This window comes from Anomalospiza imberbis, chromosome 4, assembly GCF_031753505.1.
Source record: "Anomalospiza imberbis isolate Cuckoo-Finch-1a 21T00152 chromosome 4, ASM3175350v1, whole genome shotgun sequence".
Taxonomy (NCBI): domain Eukaryota; kingdom Metazoa; phylum Chordata; class Aves; order Passeriformes; family Viduidae; genus Anomalospiza; species Anomalospiza imberbis.
This window is the reverse complement of record NC_089684.1, coordinates 21,186,305-21,205,727: the sequence shown is the minus strand read 5'-3', so window position 1 is coordinate 21,205,727 and position 19,423 is coordinate 21,186,305. Positions and strand designations below refer to the sequence as shown.

The 19,423-nt window shown below is 38.7% G+C and overlaps 1 protein-coding gene across 11 annotated transcripts in view; it reads right to left on the bottom strand.

Annotated features, from left to right (window-relative positions):
• The window catches only part of DKK2 (dickkopf WNT signaling pathway inhibitor 2), a 116,635-nt gene that overhangs the window by 70,594 nt on the left and 26,618 nt on the right, over positions 1-19,423 (bottom strand). For 9 of the 11 annotated variants that reach the window (XM_068187440.1, XM_068187434.1, XM_068187437.1 and 6 more), the window contains one exon: positions 18,372-18,451. The exons of the other annotated variants lie outside the window; for them this stretch is intronic. The gene's annotated coding sequence lies outside the window, so the exon portion shown is untranslated. The remainder of the gene's footprint in view (positions 1-18,371; positions 18,452-19,423) is intronic. 11 annotated transcript variants of the gene reach the window in all.

The window sequence follows — 19,423 nt, the reverse complement described above, 5'->3', positions numbered from 1 at the left end:
ATTCTTAGAGTTGCTGCACACTAACCCTATTGCAAACTTGTGCAAGGTGGCACAAGGTAAGGAAATTGAATGGATTTAGCCAACAACGTGCACTAACAGACATCTGCACACTTACTATGGATAAAGAGTCATGAATAATATTTGTCTTCTTCCTCAGTCTTTTTCTGTAAACTTTCTGTAATCATCAGCTACTTCTTTCCTGTGCAAGAAATGCAACTTTGATTAAGAAAAAACTTCTCAGTTTCTACTCTCTGAGAAACTGAAAGAGAACCCAATCATGGAACCTCTATTACCTCAGCTTCCATGAGATTTAGATTCAGAATCTTAAACCCATGACACCTTTCACTTTGAAGAAGAACACACCAACAATTAAGATTCTGTTCAGATGCACAAAGTCTCCTAAAGCTCTAAAGACTCACTTAATGATCCAATTATGGGCTGGAAATAAAAGATATACTGCATTTTGTCCAACCAGAGCAGGAATGCAGCAATATTGAAATGGCTTCCTGGATGTGATCAGGCACCATATCGTGAGCAGTTAATGTCAGGTACCCGTACCCCAAAAAAGGTTTGATTGTCTAAGAATGATTCACAGGACTCTGTAAACTTGAAATATATACTGCCTCATCAGCATTTAATGCCATTTCCAAATAGTAAAGCAAAAGAGAGTCAAAGCTGACAGAGGAATTGAAAGGGGACTACTGATGATGTCAGCATTGCTAACTGCAGTATCTAAATCGGTTTTATTTGATCCCTTTCCCATAAGTAATCTGGGCTGGCAGAGAACAGCTCTGTGGTGTTTCAAGTTGTGATACTTCAAAGCTCTGTGCAGTAGCTACCAAAGAGAATAAAAACATAAACTTTGATCAGCAGCTTCAGCTCAGGATGATGAAGCTATCATCAGAAACCACAGCACCCAGACTGACCCTTGTAGCTGCCTCCATCCACCCTTGCATGAAGAGCCTCTTTCCAGTGGCCAGACAGCCTGCAGAAGATATCTTTTACAAATCTCCACCAGGACCAAAATTCATTCTAATTCTTGTTCTCATGGTGCTTTTCCCTGCAGAGAACCTGGTCTCTGGGAAAGACAGTGAGTATTTTACTTAATACCCTCCTGTGGAGTGACCACAGAATTAATCACATACAAATGTGAATTACCATTGCTAAAGAAAAAAGCAAGAGATGGAAGTCTTCAATGAAAGCCTCAGAAATCAGTAAAAGAAATAAGCAAACAAAAAAGGTCAGTTACAAATATTCCTCTTCCAAGTAGGAGCTGCAACTATTTTAAAGTACATGTTCAAAAGAAATGCATCATCTTGTTTACTAAGACCAGTAATGCAAATAAATGGCTTCTGAGAGGGTGCTATTCACAGATAGTCAATAATTCCCAATTTTAATCCATCACAATCAATGACAAAAAAGTATCAGTTAAGTCTCCCTTTTTTCTAATTATTTTTCATTAAATGGATTAAGCACCTTAAAGAAAATACTGCGTTTCTTCATATTAGAAAACTCAAAGCATATCTAAGGATGCTCCTTGCATAAGATTCTATGGCTAATTACAGTTGATTTGTAAGTTGAAAAGTATTTATGCCTTTTGAAAGTGTGTCCATTTTGCCCTCAGAAAGAGACTGTAAGACAAATATTCAATATGCCCTTCAGCCAGACCTCTAAATCAATGAGTAGGAATTTCAAGCTGATCTTGAAAGCTTGGCCCTGTGGACACTTGTTCTGAAGGACAGTGGGTGTCAGGAGAGTGCCTGTGTGAAATTCCCGCTTGATAATGCTCCCATGTGGCTGCAGCTATTGCTTTTTAATTTTATTTTTTAACCCTGCAGATGAGAGTAACTTGTTGCAGAGCTAACCTGAGCTGGGACTTTGCACATTTCATACTATTAGCCTATAGGGAGAATAAAGAAGAAGAAAATCCCTTCTTTGTTGGTTTCATGCAGCAACAATGCAAATATATCCCAATTTTTAAATCTATGTTACTTCCAGTAATATTAACCAAATATTTTCCAGTAACATTAGCCAAAATGACAATTGTTGTTGTCTGGGGTGATGTTGTTTGGTTTTCTTGTTTGTTTTGTTTTGTTTTTGGTCTTGTTGTTGGGGTTTTTTTGTTTGTTTGGGGTTTTTTGTTTTGTTTTGGGGTTTTTCTTTTTTTTTTGTTAGTCTGGGGCTTTTTAGAGGCCCAAGGTTTATTTGCAAAGAAGCTGTACAATTTTGTATCCAACTTTACATGGAAGATGTCTCCCAAAATACAGGGGAATGGGACAAGGGTTAAAATAATGGGTTAAAACCTTCAAGAGAAATAAGTGCCCACAGGTTAATATAATTTAAATGTAAAATATATTTCTTCTCAATAGAAATGGATTTCTGTTACATCCCAAAGAAAATCATATAGTAATGTATTTTTCTAAAACAAATAGTAAGCTAACCACCTCCATGGTTAAGTCACTTTTCCTTGATTAGACCTATAAGTCATTATGAATTACATTTTATTAATAAAAAGATTGCAAGAGCAAAAATTTTGCTGAAACAATGCTATGATTTTCTGTACACTGTATACAAATAATTTTTCAACAATGAAATAAAGGAAATGTGAAAGTCCAAAGTTCACCTGTTAACTCTACATCATGTATTAAAATTCTATGTCTGTGTTGCCCCACTTGAAGCAGCAGAGCCACACAAAGCCAGGCACATGCACTTCCCATGGAGTATGTACACACATAACTTTCAAGTGAACAGGCTAAAAGTAATTCATGCTTGCTACACTTTTTTTTTCCTGTAAACACTTATTTGAACACTAAATTTACAGTTTCACATCACTCAAAGAAAGCAACACCTCAATCTTATGAGACTATAATCCCTAATTTCCTCATTCTTCATTCACAGATTCAGAGAATAACCTGTGCTGGAAGGAGACCACAAGGATCATCGAGCCCCAAGAATCACACCCTGAGAGCATTGTCCAAACACTTCTTGAACTCTGTCAACCTTGCTCCTGTGACAACTTCCCTGGGAAGCATGTTCCAGTGCCTAACAAACCTCTGGATGAAGAGCTTTTTCCTAATAGCTAATCAAAATCCCAATAATCTATGAAGATTTATTTTATTTTGTTAGGTTTTAGTTCTCAAAATAGGAATGGATCATACAGGCCAGCAGTTTTGTTTGAGTTTTGCCACTTCCAGGACTGCAAGGCTTTCTTGCAGCTCTTGCACGTCCCTCATTGGGTCTGGATTAGAGAATCTTAGAAAAAGGTGAGTTGGAGGGGACCCACAAGGATCACCCAATTCAGCTCCTGGCCCTGCACAGCACATGGCCAAGCATCACAGCAGATGCCTGAGAGTGCTGCCTTGAACTGCTTGGCCTCTTGTCAGGCTGGTGCTGTGACCACTTCCCTGGGGAGCCTGTTCCAGTGCCCAGCCACCCTCTGGGAGAAGAACCTTTTTCGGATATCCAGCATAAACTGCCCACAGCTGAACGCAACTTCAGGCTATTCCCTCGAGTCCTGCCACCGGCCACCAGCGAGAAGAGATTACCTTGCTTGGACCTGCGCAAGGAATCAGCACGCCGGACACCTTCCCTGATTGTCCCCAAGCCCCTGGGGATCCTGACAACAGCGGCGGCTCCCACTATGCCGTTTGACAAGAACGTATCTGTCCAACCTTGCTTTTGCCGCAGAGGGAGCTCACCCCGCGCGTCGCGGCCCGGCTGAGGCCGGGAAGGTTGCGCCGCCCCGGGGCCGCCACAGCGCGCAGTGAGCAGCGCCACCTGGTGGCGGCCGCGGGAACGGCAGCGCTGCCTCCCGGCGCCGGGATTCCTTCCGAGGGAGCGGCAGCTGCGGGAATGGATACCGGCCCTCGATCAACATCCTTCCGAGACGCTCGCGATAATATATTTCTTACTCCTGGCAAGAAACTTGAGTCAGTTCAGCAAGTTCCTGGAGCAAGTCTGATATGGATGGTTGGCCTGAACTCCAGGGGACGAACACTAAAGACAGAACAGGTGGACAGGGCTTCTGCATGTGAGAAACTGGATACCAGAAGTTTGAAAATGCTGCAGTTTGTCCTGGATGTCTTGGACCAAAGACAAGTCCTTTGACTGATCCTGTGTCACCAGCATTTTGCTGACACAGATTTTGGCTGTAAATGAATGCTCACAGATTAGCATGCACCTTTTCGATGACTTTCCAGCTAGCGCTTAAAACAGCGCTGTTTCTGTTTCAGCTCCCTGCCAGCACAGCACCCAGCCTTCTGAGACGTGATGTGGTCTCAAATGCTGACGGTGAATACAGGCATCAAAAGGACTTGAGCCTCGCACCAAAGGGCCAACTCTCCTTGTTAGAAAGAAGCACAAGATTTGTGGGCACAACTGCTCTCATTCCCACATATTTTTGTTCCCCGTTTCTGTATCTTCTACTGCATCTCTGCTGCAACATCAGGGAGCTTTTCTCGTGCAGAGTCTAGACAGATAGTACATGTTTGAATTAGCATGAGGAATTTGGAACGAGGTTTGTTTACCAGTCTGCAGTTCTATGTCCTTATCTGAACCAAACTTCTCGCGCTTCTGAGCATCAGACATTGCTGCTCCTCAGAAAGTTCTCCCTCCAGACAAGGCACATTGCTCTCAATTTAAAAAAGTTTCCAAACACATTTGAAATGGAGCAAAATTGGAACAGGCTAACAAAAGAAATACAACAATTATTCGAGGTTTCACAATTCAGCTCGCTTGCTTTCTTCAAAAGGAAGGTTAGAGAGGAATACATTGATGCTCCTGCATGTCTATTTGAGCAGAAGAGGATAAGGGCTATTGAAACCAGATAAAATACAAGATTCAGCAGCTGAATCTGTAAAAATTCAGGTTAGAAATCAGAAGTGTATTTTTTCTGAGTGAAGGTAAACCATTTAGCCAGCAAATACACAATGACTGTCACTTGAAGCCTTCAATTCAGCATTGGATATTCTTCAAAAATACATTTTCTATGGTCCCACAGAGATCCTGAAGAACCATACAAAACACAGATTAATGATCTGCAGGCTGAATTATGCAAAGAACCTGACTAGACAATTTTAATATTTTTTGTCCTTCATAATTTATAAATACTTTGCATTTTAATACTGAGCATGTGAACAATTCCTTTTCTCTTTACTACTTTCTTTGACTGCAACAGGAACACTGAATGGCTTGAATTTGAGCATGGGATTATGTGTTATACTGACACAAGACCACAAATAGAATCGTAGGAGGTTACAAATGTCATTCTCTAAGTAAAGTTGATCATACAGGTAAAAATCCTATAGCTTTCTCAAGAAGAATAGGGAACATTGCCCAGCTCTCAACAACTCTCAGGAAACCCTCCTTAGAGATGTGGATCTGCCTAACAGCTGAAAGTAAACCACTCTGTACAGAGTCTGTTATAATCAGACATTTAAAATACTTTAAAAATAAAAGAAACTTGGAAAGTTAAATTATGTTTCCATTCATCCGACTTCATTCCAAGCCTGTAATGTCTATTACCCATCAGCTGGATTATATTTGAGACTCATTTCAACTAGTTAGCAATGTTTAGAGGTTAATATAATTTTTGACCTGATGCATTAAAAAGGGGAGATTTATAAACAGTATTGACTAGCTCATACCTAAGACATCACATCAAAACCATGCCATGATTTTCTCAAATTCTTTCTTGCTTTCTTCAAGTCTTTTAAAGAGTACGTCATTTTATTCTACATAAGTCTCTCATTAAGGGCCTTAGAGCTCTTTATAGGTTTTCTGTCTTCTCTACAAATTTCACCCACAAGTAGGAACTAATCTGCCCCAGGCTGGAGTCCAAGTGCCATGTTTTACACCCCACATCTAGCAGAGGAGTCCCACAGTTGCCACAGACACTTTTTGTGGATGATACCAAAATCCGAATTGTCTGCCATTTCAGGGCATCTGCTACTGCAAAAGAACTAAACAGTAAAACTAAAAAAGCCCATGCACATACTTAGAAGTCACTTCATCAGGAAAAAATAGTTTTCAAACCTGTATGTCTCTTATTTTAAATACTTCTCTATGCAGCTTACAGCACCTTTTAGGAGGCACAGAAGAAGCAGCAAGGCATGACAGTAAGTATGAGGGGGTGTGCATGTGCATGTATTTAAATACATAAAAGCCCCATGCCAAAAATCTCAGGAAGGGTGAGGAGGTAGGCCTTCGAGTCTTCCTTGTAAGAGAAGTGTGAAGAATAGATTCCAGTCACTTTACAGAAAGATCCTGCCTAGTACTGCAGTTTCTGAGGTAGATTTCATATTGAAAGCAAGAATTCAAATCCTTTGCCTGACATATATTCACACATGTATGTAACACACACACACACACCACATGTGTGCTTTTTTTGCATTCACAGTGTATTCTGCAGGGATTTTCTGCTCTCCTTGCCTTAAAGCTGACCAGACACCTGGGAACATCTACACACTGACCTCAGCAATCTTTGCACAGTTCTCTCAAAAAGCACTACGGGACAATCTGAATTCCAGAATTACATTGCTTTGAGTGGTTTCCAAGAAGGCAAATGAGAAACGTTTTTTTTTTCTTTCCTTGATCACAGAGAATTCTGAACCTTTTGGGAAAGCCTTTGAACTTCCATTAAATGTGATCTGTTTAATGTTTGGATCTGTCGAAGAAGAAGCAGTCAGATAAACTGGGCCAATGTTGAAATGGACTTGCTTCCAACACCTCTACAGTGTAATCACATCTCCCTGAGCACCTCTGTAGATAATTATTGGATTAGACATTCAAAGAGGTGATTGACAAACAGAAATCAGGCAAATAAAGATAATCTACCATTTTTCTACCTTTTTAATCCAAAGGGATTCAGACCTACAACAAAGGAGCTTTATGTGCTCCACTGCCTACCGTAAGTATTAAACTCTTCATGGCTGACATCTCTGGAGCTGGAAACTGTTGGCAAAACATTTCTTGTCTGTGTCTCAGCCTAGGAAAATGAGATATTTCTTCTGTATTCAAGTACTCTGAAATGAGTCACCTAAAGCAGCCTAACCTGCCATCTCCATTTGGTTACAATAGAGCAGACATCAATTTTCAATCTTATCAGGAGTCACCAGTCCCTAGTATTAGTGGCGCCTACTGAATTTTATCCAGGGACCTAACAGAAAACATCTGTTCTTTTACTTCACAGCAAATCAATAGATTAAATCAACATTCTCTTTTCTCCTTTATTCTGTTCATTAAAGGCATAGGTTTTCTTTCATTTTTCTTCTATTTCTTTTAATAACTCACTTCTTCTTGCAAGTCAAATCCTAGTATATTATAGAGATTTCTATGTCTCTTTCTGGGCTTACTTGGGGAGACATGTATCTCTGCTCTAGCAAAAGACAAGCAGAAGAAATTATTTTTGAGGGGCATATTTACAAAGAGCTTGGTAAAATTATACCTATTATTTGGACCAAAGCCCAGCAATACTTAAAAATGGAACCCCAAATATTATTTACTGACTTTTCTACCTTCTTCCAACTCTAATTCATGATGCAATATGTGATGCTCTAACTAAAAAAATCCACCTCTCACCTCATACATTTCACCAAAGCGCTAAATCATCACAACTTTCAAGTAAGATGTGCTTTGTGGAGTCACCCACATTATAACACTTACTTAGCTCAGTTTTGAATTTAGTAATGAATTGTCTGTGTTTGCACACATCATCCCATCAGTTTGTATCATCCCACCAGTACTGTACATCAGGTTTGCACCAGAACATTCTAGTATTCTAAAAATATAGCCCAATATCCAGTGTGCTTATAAATGAAAAGCACTCTTCACTTAAACAGTAGGCAAAATCAGACACTTTGGACTAAGAGGGAGAGAGACATAAAGGCAAAAGTGATCAAAAAAACAGGGCTGTAAAATGTCATTCTGCTGTAAACAAGAGTATTAATATTAGAAATTTTTACCAAGATAGCAGAACAGAGATTTTTTCCACTTGCACTAATGTTAAAAGTATCTAAATATAGTCAAAGTATTAAACTTTTTTTTTTCCTGAATAAACATCTCCAGGTAAGACTCTTTACCATTATAACTGAGGAAAAACCCCTAATATGTGAAGTTTTCTCCTTTTCTCTTACCTGTGGAGATCTCACATTGTTTATGCAGTCTAATATGAAGCCAAAATATGATGAAGTGTAAATTAACATACCTTACTTTTGCTCCAATAGGTAGATGTAAATAAAACACTGGAAGGCCACATTTGACTTGAGCAGAAATGATGTTATACTCCTGATATGCATTGCAAAGGTGTTATGAGAAGTGTATGAGAGTTTTATTTCTTTGTGTATGAGAAGCTGATAAACAGAGCTGGTGCACAATAAAGCAATATATACAAGTATATGAGATGTTTTAAATCATCCAGCAAGGATAAATCCCTGCCTGATCTAGATAACAAGGGTTCCAAAGGGACACCCATAACACATTGTGTGTGCACTACAACCTGGCAGCAGCTCCTGCATAAAACCTGAAACATGGCAGGGAGGCAGAATTGCATCAAGGACCTTCCAACAATTGGAATCAAGCTTTTTGCCCCATGTCATCACTGAACTCATTCACACTAAATCAAAACTCCTTTTTTGGTTCTGTAACAAACACAAAATGTAGCAACCGCAGAACCACCTCCTTTAGGATTTTTTTGTCCCTTTAGTGCAGTACCATGAGAACCTTGTCACTGGGACTATTGGCTGTCAGTGAACTGCAGCTTGAGGGGACTTCACAATTTGAGGTGAGGATTAGGAGAATTTTCTCTGAGGAAAAGAAAATTATTACTGGAAATTAATTTATTATGGTGTCAAGGCAAAAAGAGGTGGAAATAAAGAAACACCTCTTAGGATAAGAGAGGAAGAAGAAAGAACCAGTGAGAGGAAAAAAAATAGAGAAGTGGCAGCCCACAGCCAAGCAAAATTTAGTCTAGAATGGTGCAATGGCTGAGCACCCCAGACTAGGGAAACCTTGTCAGTCAGGAAGGGAACTGATTTGACTATCATCTAATGTATGACAGAACAGCTCAAAAAGTGGGATATTGTCACTTTCTATCTCAGTTCCTACAAAGAAAGCAGTTGGTTTTTATGAGATTTCTGTTTGTTAGCTATTAAAAAACTGTGGCTCACTAGCTACTGAATAAAAATCATAAGAGATGTGGGGACCAAGAAACAACTGATGTAAAACTCCATAAAATAATTAAACTTCAGACCTACCCAAATGCTGACATCAAGTGTGTAAAAGTCATTGATAGTTCTCTGTCTCATGGGAAACAGAGATTGATGAAACACAGCTGTGTTCACAGCAATTGATGGCATACATCATCATTTCCACAGCATTCACATTAAATTACTTAGCAGCTATAGTGCCAGCATAGATTATGGGATAACCCAGTTCTTTCTTTAATCTCAGGCATCTGGAATTTCAGGGTCAGAGGAACCTTTCTTCCTTCCCCCTTATTTTTTTTTAAGTCAAGATAGATAAAGTAGTAATACCAAAGGCATGAGATACCAAGTCTCCTCTAAGCAATATGTATTCACATTGCAGTCAAAAATAACTTTTAGAGTAATTTTAATATATATTAATATCCAACCACATAAGCACAGGAAAAGAGAGAGAAGCTTAGACTAACAAGAAGTTCAAAAAACATCCTGTAAAAGTATTGGCAATGCGGCATCCTTCTATATGAACCACAGCTGTGCAACTTGCCTATTTTCATTACATTAGCAGAGCCAGGAGCCTCATACCCTCAGACAACCAGCTGAAGTGACAGAAGGTCCAAATGATCCCTTTGAATAAGAACTAGAAGGTACTTAAATGCAAGAATATTCTGGACCAGATGAAGTTGATCCTGGAATCACAACTGAGATGCTTAAACACAGGAACTCTAAGCTCAAAGAGATTTGGCTGAAATCCAGCTGATGTGATTAAAACTGGGCAAGTGCTGTGCTTGCCAGTTCAAGGATTCAAAGGTAGCCTCCATAACTAAAGAACTTTTACTTTGAAATCAAATGGCACAACTAATAAGCACTGTGATTCTACTATGTTTAAAAAAAAAAAAGTAAAAAGCTACTGAATGTGCATTTAAACAAGAGGCTAGACTAAGAAAAAGAAAATGCTGTATTTGCAGGTTATTGTTCTCAAAAATTGAACTCACCATGGTATCTAATAGAATAATAATATGAGGAAGCATCAAGAAAGTAAAGAGAACATCTTTCAAAACTGGCAAGGGTAGTTTAATCTAAACCACAGTGTAAAGTGTGAATAATAAAAATTAAAAACTTGGGATATTCCCTGGACTAATCTCTATAAACTAGAAGTAGCCCCAGGAAACCATAATAGTAAAACCACTTGACCACGTTATTGGTTTTATGAAAATATATTCCAGAAAACCCACAGCTCAAGCCTATACACATTTCCATGGCATAGAGATCCCTTTATGTTCTGTAAAATTTGAGTTTCTCACCATTTTATTTTACTAAACTTTGAGATGACTTTTACATTACAGGGTTGTTTTTTTTTTTTTCCTGATGCAGGTTGTTGAGGTTTTTTGCTTGTTATCAGCTCCATTTGCAATAACATTTTTGTAAACTATTTTGGAAAGGTCATAAATTCAACTACCAGCTGGTTCAGTAATAAAGAAGGTAAATAATTCCACCTAAAGTAAATGAAAATTGAAGATCATTAAAGAAGCTTATAATTCAAAGCATATTCTGGTTTGTTGTTTGATCATCCTATTTGTGTAAAGGGAGTTCACATTTATGAGTTTCATCACAATATCAAGCTACAACTCACTGTCCTGAGCCTAAATATTTTAAAACATTCCACATCAATTAAGTAAATACTCTGAAATCCCATTCAGCATCACACATTTAATGCCCTCAGTCATTTGAACAAAACTAAATAAATAAAACCACCGGAATATATTGCATTTCTTGCAACTTTGTTTCAAGATATTGTTGATAACACCAAATATCTGTGGCCTCACTGGTTACAGGTTGTGTTATATTTATTTCCAGAAAAAAAAAAAAAAGTAAAAAACTGTAAGGAAGCTGCAATAATTAATCTAGCACAAGCATATCTCAACAAACAGCTCTTCCAGCCAAGGATGACCAGATGGCACCTACTTTGCACAGTTCTTCCCCTACTGTAGTCAGTCTGCTTGTAACAAGACAGAACCAGGTAGCAAATAAGAAGAGAGGAAAGAGGAGCAGGAGTCCAGCATTGTCTTCTGGGATGTCTCTGACAGAAGTGAATACAACTATTGAACACATGCCATTTTTTCCCCTTAGTCAACATCATACAGGAAACTACTGCAAAAGGGCAGAACTACTGAGGGAGGAAACACAAGCAATCCTTTCAGGCCAGCTGAGATATTCTCCAAATAGAAAGACAGTGCCTACCTGGAAAGTACTCTGAATGTTTTTTCCAGTCTCAACCACCTGAACGAAATCATATACTGCAACTCATCAATTCCAGACAATGCTTCATCTGCCTTAGCCTGTCCCAATTGTCCCAGAGCACTCACGAACCCAAATGGTCTGCAGGAGCCAGAGCACATTCCATCACTCCTTAAGAACAAAATAAACCCATTGAACTATTCTATCTGTTTGCATACATATGAAAATGCAGCTCTGCACAGCTTTCCTCAGAGAGAGAGGAAGCAGCCTGGACCATTTCCCAGGCTGGGTGGTAAGTTTTTACACTCCCCATTTTAGCCAGGTTTCAATGTGTCACAAGGACATTTCTGTTTTCTGTCGAGGCCAGATGTCTTTTGGTTTTTTTTTCCTTTATTTTCAATGTTTGGGGAAACACCTCTCTTTCCTAGAAACTTGTGCAAATATTTCAATACCAGAAATATTTGTCCTGTGTCAAAAGGCACTTTTCAAGTCCCTAAATCCCTGTTCTAATCAGGGTCCCAAAGTTTGGTTTGTGCAAGTGGTAATTGAGCCTTATTGCAGTGTGATAAAGCCATTCAGTGGTCATACAATGCCATAGCAGCCTTGTTTATGGCTGGTTTTAAGTGTGATTCTTCGTTGGTCAGATGCAATGGCAGAGCCTGAGGAAAAGTGATGTATAGCAGTAGGCTGTATTTTTACTTCTAATTAATTTTTGATCCACTGGTGAGCTAAAGCAGAATGTGTATTTGCTGTTTTAGCTAGGCTGGGCTGGACTCCAACATTAGAGATATTGATTAAAGAAAGCAAATTATTTTCTGCATACATTTTTTATGTGTTTCCATGTACTGTTGGAAACAATAGGAAAAAAAATTAAGCATAATTGACAGAGGGTTCACACCTAAGAGTAATTTCTCTATGCCTTCAGCATTTCTATGCTAACAACTAATTTCCATTTGTCTATGCTAACAGCATCTTCATTGCTGTTATTCCAAGGACTGAAGTCAGCACAACCAACTCAATCTATGTTTGACCACCCTGGCAGAAAACTCCTTTAAAAATCTTTGCAAAAGGTGCTAGAAAAATTGCAAAGACCATTTGCCTGTCATCTCTTTTCACATCAATAACAATGCCTTTCCCTTCTCCACAGGATCAAGTCCTTGCTGAAGAAGTTACTGTGTTTCTTAAATAGCCATAGCTCTAGCTTCATCTGCCTACACTGTGTGCCTTCTGTATCATGTGCCTCAGATGAGCACAGGTGTCATAACACCTCCTCACCTCCTGCTGGAACAAGTCCAAAACTTGTTCAACCACATAACGTAGAAAAGGGAAGTAAAAGTTGAGCACCATTGCTGTGAGTGAGCACCAGCAGCACGTGCTGTCTCCTCACACCCTAAATCTTGTGTACCTTAAGCCGCATCTTTGAGAAACAAGTCCTTCAGTGGTTCCATCTATTTTATTTTCCCTTCTTGAAAAGGAAGTATGGAAGCAGGTGACACTCTTTGAGAGTATTTTTGATAGGCAATTGTCTTCAGGAGCAGTTGACTTGGGTGGGCTGTCTCTAAGATGGGAAAATCCCCAAGACCAGCTCTGGAGAGGCCAGCAGTGCTTACACAGGGAGCAAGACAGCAGCAATGGATATTACAGTAACTGCACTGGAAAATTCCTCCTCCTCCCCTGAGCATCTGTTCTGCATGTGTTGAACAGATCTTCTTTGTCTCTTGTCCAGCAACATGTGAACGAACTCAAGTTCCCTCAGGGAATGAAGGGATACAAGAGAAGTCAGCATAAAGATTTGTGCTGGAAGGATAAAAGATAACAGCCTGTCAAACTGCAGACCTTTAAAGCTTAACACTTTCTTTCAAATTTGCTCTCACACTGCTATCTACTGCCAAAATATTACGAGTTTGTGACCCCAACTTACATTTACTGTTTATCAAGACATTTCAGATGAAAACAGAGTAGAAAATGTACAATGTATAAACAGAAAAATTTAATTGGTTAGTTTGTATCATAAAATATCATGAGATCTGCTCAGTTTTTAGCAATCAGAGCTATGCAAGACAGCCTGTGGACTCAGGCAAATATTTTCTTTGGTCACTTCTTTGCAGAAGTGATTTTATTACTTCCCACACATGCAAACCTTCTTCAACCCACTCCCCCATGACCCCCCAAAAAAAGAAGTTTTAATTCACAGTTTAACCCTGATATATTCAAAATGCCAAGACATCAGATCTTGTGTCCCAGCCACCTAATCATGTAAACTTAATATAATTTCATGTAGAATCAAAGACTAATCCAAGATCACTTTAAAAGCCACAAACTAAAATGTTTGAGGTTTATTTAGCTCAGGATGTCCCCACAAAAGCACTGAGCAAATTTTCCCAAGTTTCCTGTAACAGAGTTGGCTTCAGTAAAGTACATTCAAGTCAGAGCAAGACAACCAGTGAAAAAAAAGAACTTCAATTGACAACTACAAAATACCAGCACAGTATTGTAACAAGACCATGTTGGTTTAAGATCCCAAGTCCTTAATAAGTGTTTAAATAAGATAAGCATTTGGTTGGTAGCATTTGTCTATATTGTCCTCCTGGAATCAGTCTCATGCTTCAAATTTCCAGTGCAGACAAATGTACCTGTTTTCAGACTAGAGCACATGTTAAAGCATTAGCATTTCAGACTTTGATTTGAGTATTTCACATACTTTCTGTAAACAGCTTTAATCAGGGCAAGAAAAAATGGCCTGAAAACTGCTCTTTTGTCACTCCCGAAAAGAAAGAAGGTAAATGCACATCCTTAGGGACATGAACCATGTACCGAGGTGAAAATACTCAAGCCAAAGAATTGGGAAAACTAATACACATGCCTGAGATGCAAAAATTGTGGCACAAAATTTTAAAATTACCAGCTATTTGAATGAATGAATATACTTGAATTTAACTCTATAGTACAGCTGTATTTAAATATCTGTCCAGTCACTTCTCAGCTGGCACCTTACACAACTCTGAGACAGGTGATATATTTCAAAGCCTGAGAGGCATCTTGCTTCAGTGAAGTGGTGTTTAATTAGATGCAATGCAAATTATCAGTATCAGAAGCACTCACGAGAAAAGCAGAAAAAAGAAGGAGCAGTCAAGACAAAGTGGGAATTTGGGAGAAAGACAATTTGGAGAGCTGAGATGGCAAATCAAGAAATGCTGCTCCCTCCATGCCCTTATTTCTAGCTTCCCCCTGCATTATTTGGCTTCACACACAGGACTTCCATAGGATGGTACTGGCAAATACGACACACTGGTGTTGCTGGGAATCATCCCTCTACTTGCTTTGTCTGCACCTGGAGCCTGCACCAGCTGTATGAGAGACTAAAAGGTTGGCTGCATCTCACACACTGTTTCTGGCAAAGGTGGGTGTAGTGCAGCAGTCCCAGTTCCTGCAGAACCACCTGTGGCCCTCCTGGTGCCCCCACAGAGGAGTACCCAGCATGTCTCTGGGATCACCTGGATCCACCATCCCTCAACCTGTGTGTTTCCTGAGTGCAACTCCCTCCTCACAAAGGCCACCCAGGAGCTAACAGGAAAATCTATTAGCTGCTGCTCACCTGGTCTGGATTTTGAAAGGTGAACAAGAGGGTACATTTCCTATTATGAATCCCCCATGCTCCCCAGCCCCACGGACTAGTCGTTCCATTATTGCATTTCTTGTTGAGTATAGATCCACATTTTGATATTGCGCATGATGGAAACTCTCTTGGCTTTCTGGAATTCATTACAACCTTGATCCACTTCAAGCATACTGGTAAGCATGAAACAATAGAAAGAGCCTTCCAACTGTCACCTTGGATTTGTCATCAAATGTGGAATATTGTGGGAAAATTATCAAGAGGTGAAATATATACCTTACAAACCAGCAAAATAAGCAAAGCATCACTTCATCATGTTTAACTAACTCTCAGGTGTCTCCCTACACCATTTATACTGACTTGCAGCTAGCTACAGTGACCCTGTCAGAACCTTCATCAAGGTCACAACCATTCAACAAAAAATTCTAGTAATTTTGATATTATTACAGTTGCAGAAATATATTTTATCGCACTGTGATAAATCATGGATCATAGCAGTATGTATGCCATCCACTTAGCCTGCAGTGCATCTTTCAGTACAGTGTGGATGGTTAAATTTAGCAAATTGTACCAGCTCACTGAAGTCTACCCAATGGAATTTCCAATGGAAGTTCTCAGTCTGTTATACCACCTATGCAAAAATCTGCTTTATTTCATCTGCAATAGGATCAAGACTGCTCTCTGAATACTTGAAACACAGCCATTGGCTCATGGTCTCAAGTAAAATATAGGTATTGCTGTAATTTAAAGTGTGCTAGTTAGAATATGTTTCTAAGTTTAATATATGTGTTAGTTATAACATTATTCTGTGCTTTCATGCAGTATAGCGTGCATTGGCAGAAACCCAGCATGGAATTTTTGACAATTCCTGCACAGCTAGAATCAGCAAAACAATTTTAAGTGATCTGCATGGTCAGTTAGATAAAATTTGTAATGCAGTAGCCATATAAAAATAGTAAATAATTGATTCAGCAACTGTACCTCATGCAATCATTTTTGTTATTAAAAACAAAAGTATTGCTTCAAGTCTTCTTGTTGGCTATTCTTCTGTGGTATAGAAGCATTAAAATCAACAATCTCTGCTCCTCAGTAATAAAAGTATGGCCCTATGTATCCACATATCAATACTGTAACATTTGAAGGTTCTGAGTCTTGGCTAAAATGAGTCCATCTGTTGTGTTTCAAGTAAGATATTCCCATAAAATACAGATGCAATAAGAGATGTACACTTACAGTCTCATGGCTTGGGGTTTAAGTAAAAAAGTTAAACCTTCTGCCTTGAAGAAAAAATATCTGAGGCAAACCAACGAAGCACAAATGGCTTCATCTTTTGATGTTGCTGGATCAAGCATGCTTTGCTGGCATGTTCAGAATCAAAAGAAACATCCTGATAATGAGACATAGTGTTTTTGTGATCTTTTTTGATTTCCTGTATTAACATTAATGAAATAAAGAAGGCAACATCTGAAGTCTAAGGTCTTCATTCTTGCATAGCGCATAAAAAAAATCCTTTGTGGTCAAAAGAAATCTTTAAAAAAACAGAGAGGTTTCTTATACATCCCTCAGACAATAACCCTGTAAACTTGTTTTGTGATATGCAAACCTATTTCTCATTAAGTTTACGGTTGTCGTTGTCTACTTGCTCTCCTCTCCTGTTTACTAATGTTCTGTTTATGGGAAAATCCGCATTAATGGTCAGGCCATTTGCCTTGCTCACATCCTCAGAACCTGAAGCTGACATGAAACATCGGAATATACTGACCAATACACAATAGGATTTTCACCTGTTTGTGTATTTATGATCCTTCCTTAGAAGGAAGTCTTAACAACTCTCTAACTCCTTGACCTCCTGGAAAAATTGTTTTGGGAAAAATAAAATCTAATTACTCATCTATATCAGATGTGGTTTTCTTTTCCTGAGTATCAACAGTGAAAACTCTCTTCCCCTCAAGTAAAATAGAGTCAGAATATGACTTTGGCAAGTCCCTCTGCTCTGTATATCACCCCTGAACTAATTTCAGAGGAGTCACTATTTCTGGTTTCTGTTCATTCCTGCCATGATGAAAATACAACTGTTCCAATTTTAAGAACAGAAACTAAACACAGCAATTTAAAAACTGTTCCAATTAAATGTTTTTAGAAATGTTGAAAGTTTTCAGTGCACTGAAGCATTTAGACATGTGCATAACTTTAAAGACAGGATTTGATCGCATTGGTTTAACACAGAATTATTCCCAAACTGGAGCTTTAGGTATATGTAACTTTCCTCTGATGTGAGTCAGAAAAACACCTTCTTTGACTTCAATTTAATAAGATACAGGAAATATGTGCTTAAGGGCGGTACCTTCTGAGTTGGCCAAAGAAGGCAGCCAGTGCTGGCACAGCAGCATTCCTCATTATTTAATGAGTTTATCTATGCTGGAGAAAGAAATCACTGCTTTGTATGCAGCTTTAAGAAAAAGGGTTCTGAGAGCTACCATGGTCTGGAGGAAGTGTGTGAGCCTCCTGTTAGCCATCCAGGATGTCACAGAAAAAAATGGAGCCACCGGCAGTTTTCAGCTTCGAGCTCTCTTTGAACACACAAGTCAGCAGTAACAGGCCCAAAGAACCTGTGATCTCTCCTATTCTGCCAGGAAATTAAACCCACCAGGGTAAAGTTACCATCTCCAAGCACATTTCAACTAGTAGAACTATTCTGGGTCAGTTTGATCCGTTATAATGCTTCCCAACAACATATTTGATCCTATACTGGGGACCCTAAAACTGGATTTGCCATCTTGTTTAACCACTCCTCAATTTTACTTCTTCTTGATCGCCTACACCTATCAACTTTGAAGTCAGATATGATTCTGAGCAGAGTACAGACTTTGCAATGCTCAAATTGGAAAAAAAATTCTCTTGCATTTGTTTTATGATTATTTAAATTAACCCCACATGGGTTTATATATTCTTATGAAGCATAAGAAACACGAGATATGAGAATTGAGGCCAGTTACAACTGCCTCACTGAACTTTAAAAACAAGTCAAAGGACTTCTAGAGAATTTGCACACTTTTCATATTATCTTCACTAAGAAAAGTATTTTTCACTTAGATATTAAATAGTGACAGTAGTACTAAATGTTATATGACCACTGACTCGATCAGAACATGTTGAAAAAGGAGCATCTCTCTTCATACTTTCAGTTTAGTTACTTCATCCTTCCTATTAAAGTCTTATTTTTGAGTATCTAATTTCTCAAAGCTCATGCCTGCATAAACATTTCAGCTTCTTATTAATATAGCTGAGCTTATTTCTTTTTATCTTAATATATTCAGTACCTCAGAAGGCACCACAGCTGGAATGCAGCTCTTGGATATGATCTTAAGTGCTTCAAAGGGAATGAGAGAGGTCAGCATGCCTGAAAGAAAAGATATCGCCACTGTCAAGGACCAAAGATTGTGACAAGATGGGAATACAAAAGTTAATACAGAAAAGCAGGGACAGAACCATAGAGGTTCTAGTGGTAGAACAGTTAAAATTCTTTGCTTTCCAAAAAAGAACCATGGAGCATATTCAAAAAACAGACAAAGCCTTCCCAAGAGGCAAATGAAGTTTGATAACTCACTACAAGGCTATAGCAAAGAGATTCCTTACAGAAATACAAAGCAGCTTAGGTAAAATGAAAGCACTTTGTAAACCAATATTATTTCTGAGAAACACTCCACACTTTTTTTGCCAAGCTAAAACGCTGTCAAGTTCTGGCATGTTTGAACAGTTAATTGGGCTCTGCTGGTGTATGTGTATTCAGCCACATTAGAAATAGAGAAGTACCATAGGAAAATGCAAAAGAAACATAATGCATTTGTTTTTTCAAAGTAATATTAGTAAACCAGTGTAAATGAAATCAGCATTTGCTTCCAGTTGGCTCAGAGGAAACAGAATTCTATACTTATTAAGAAAGTTCAAAGGAAATATGGAGAGGAAAAGGTCTAATGAGAAGGAATGTTTACATGGAGTTTCAAGTAGTTTGTGTCCATATACAAATATTTGTTCAGGGATTACTGTTAATGAAAATTCTTCTTATGGAGTTCAGCCTTTGTAACATTTTTCAATTTTTCTAAAGTTAGTTGCATGCAGAAAAGCAAGCATTCCAGATGTTTTTATGATGCAGACAGACGTCTTACAGGTAAGATCACCTCATCCATTTCAGTTCTGTATGTTGTGAGCCACATTGTTCTTGTCCCAGTCATTTCCCTATGCAAAAGAAGTTGAGCTCCTTTCAGGTAAATTGTAAAAAGCAATGAAGAAGACCCCAAATTTCACTCATTAATATTTTATATAGTCCAAATACCCATGTACTCACACATAAACTCACCATCCCCAGCATGTG